The following is a 2,752-nucleotide window of genomic DNA, read 5'->3' on the forward strand; positions in this document are numbered from 1 at the left end:
AAATAAATACTAGGCAAGGAGTTTCCTGGGAGAGTTAGAAATTTAAAAAAATTTACCAATTTTCTGTCTCCGTGATCATTCAATGCCAGTAAGAGAAAGAGGTATTGAAGGGACAATTTTCATACTATAAAAAGAATTTCCCTAGTCATGTTACCATCTCTTATAAAGAATCCAGGGAATCCCAGAAATAGAAAATTAGTTTCAGGGGACCCCTGAGGCACTTTAAAGCCTTTAAAAAATTGCAGTAATAATAAATTAGCTATTGCTCTTCAGAGGCTCATAGAGCAGCTAACAAAACAGGACCAGGACCAGAGTTAGGTCCATATCTCAGGTTCTGGAGCTGCCTGGTCCTCTTTAAAGCTTAGGCGAATCTCCAAATACAAGACATACAATTTAACACAGACTGAGTGGGTCTTTTGTTTAGTGGTAGCATGACATTTGGTCCACAATGGTTAGCAGCTGTCTTCATTTTTAAACTCTGATAAAATTAAGACAATACATAAATAAATACAGCAGGGGAAGCTAGCCCACACTGACAAACACCTCAAGGACCACTGAGTTCTCGTGCACCGTCTCATTTGGAGCTCAGTCTCATGTGGAGAGAAGGGCATTACAGAACTTTCTTTTCAAAGATGCTCAACAATGGCATAAAGTGGATAAAAGAGTTATTTATCAAGGGATGTAGAAGACCCGACCTCAGGGAGTCCAGGACACACAGGGACTGCAGAGGTATACTTTTGATTTGGGCAAAATTTGAGACTTAAAGAAATTATCACCTCAGCTAAATAGATGAAACTAAGTCCAGTTTTTGGTGAGGGTTTTTTTTAAAGTGTCCTCATTATCCCCTTGGGCTTCAGCTGTCAATTATCTCTGAGAGGATCCAAGTCAATCTCAGCTTCTAATTTGCCCCCTGAAATTTCCCATATTAGTTTCTCAAAATCATCTTCCACAGAGAGTGGAGGCTTTCCCGTGGAGGCGGAGCTCAGCCGGTGCGGTTTCGGTTTCGTTGCCATCTGCAATAAGGAAGGGCCAGAGCCTTCAGGGAGCAAGGGTTCTGAAGAAGCTTGGGCTGAAGACAGCACAGAACTGTCTTTCGGGTTTTCTGTCTCAGACATGGTGACGGATTTATCCTCGGAGAGGAGTGGGACAACAGCCACAGCTGCTTTCTTGGTGGGGCTTTCCTGCAGGATACTGTTGGTGCCAAGCGGCTTCACAGCTGTGGTGATGGCAGAGTGCACCTCCCCAGCCTTGCGTTTGGGAGACAGTTTGGGAGCTGAGACAACCTTGACCACAGATGGCTTCACACTTACTTTGGGTTTGCCTTACTCCTCTTCTCCAAAGTCTGTGCAGCGCATTTCACATTCAGTATTGAGTCCTCAATTCCAGAGGTTTCTACCTCCCCTTTCTGGGATGACTCCATGGGGAGCCGTTTTGCCAGATGTCAAGTGCTGCCCCGCTACAGCAGTGAGCACCAACTTCCCCACCACTCGGGTATACTGAGAAGCCTCGTCTCCCTGCACAAATGACAAGGCTGCTCTCTCCTTCTGTGATGCCCCTCTCTCCTGAAATCTCTGTGTGTGCTTTTCTTGGACAGTGTCACATCTGTTGACTGCAAATTTTGTGGGATCACTTATGGTCTCCTCTGAAGTCTCCTTAGCCTCCATCTTAGTCACACTGCTCTGAGAAGGAGCGTCACCACTGTCTTCAAGGTCACGTTTTTTTCTCTTGGTGATGCAGAGCAGCCTCTGTCCCTGGGGCAGCCTCAGTTTGAGGTCGGGAGTTGCCACTACTCTCAGAGCTTTGCTGTACCCTCAGGGCCTTCTCCAGCTTAATTTCCTCTAGCGTCTTAATATGCACCTCCTGCATAGACCTGACTCTTCCTGCAGGCTCCTCTCGTTGTCTTTTGCTAACAGCAACAGTCGGCAGACTCACTGTCTTCTTCATTTCAGTGTCTTCTGTTAGCACGAGGCAACTTGTATCCCTTTTGGATTTCAGTCTTTCCAATTCCTGCTGCCGATGTTTCTTTTCAGCCAGGACCTCAGAGAAGGTTTTGATCCGCACTGAAGAAGAACTTTTTGCTCCTGATGGAGAATCATCAGCTCCTGAAAGTTCTTCTGTCTTCAGCTAATTTGCAATTCTCCACGTTTCTGACTGGCTCTTTCAAGAAGAATTTCTTCCAGTGTCTTTACATGGATCTCCCCAGTTTTATGACCTCACTCTTTCTTTGGTGCTTTATCAATGTTAGTTTCTGGCGCTTCCACTTTTTTCCCCAGTCTCTGTGCATGGCTTTGCTTTAATGGAGGGTCACTGTCACCACCTACTGAAAGTTTTCGTTTCCCCAATCTCTCAGAAAGAGTCAGTCTAACCAAGGGCTCTTCTGGTTTGCTTGATAGAGTTACCTCACAGCAGCAGAACAAGCAGAAACCCAAGACTGCCAGGGTCAAAGATGGTGCCCGGCTGCCCTTGCTGCTTTTAATATTCTATCTTTACTTAGTGCATTTGCTGTTCTGATTATTATGTGTCCGGAGGAATTTCTTTTCTGTCCAGTCTATTTGGAGTTCTGTAGGTTTCTTGTATGTTCATGGGGATCTCTTTCTTTAGGTTCAGAAAGTTTTCTTTTATAATTTTGTTGAAGATATTTCCTGGCCCTTTAAATTGAAAATCTTCATTCTCATCTACTCCTATTATACATAGGTTTGGTCTTCTCATTGTGTCCTCGATTTCCTGGATGTTTTGAGTTAGGATCTTTTTG

At 44.6% G+C, this 2,752-nt stretch overlaps 1 pseudogene; it reads right to left on the minus strand.

The window, feature by feature from the left end:
- Nucleotides 1-860: 860 nt before the first annotated feature.
- Nucleotides 861-2,752, minus strand: part of LOC110314836 — a 4,456-nt pseudogene continuing 2,564 nt past the window's right edge.

The sequence above is a fragment of the Mus pahari genome, unplaced genomic scaffold (genome assembly GCF_900095145.1).
Source record: "Mus pahari unplaced genomic scaffold, PAHARI_EIJ_v1.1 scaffold_14485_1, whole genome shotgun sequence".
In the NCBI taxonomy this organism is placed as follows: domain Eukaryota; kingdom Metazoa; phylum Chordata; class Mammalia; order Rodentia; family Muridae; genus Mus; species Mus pahari.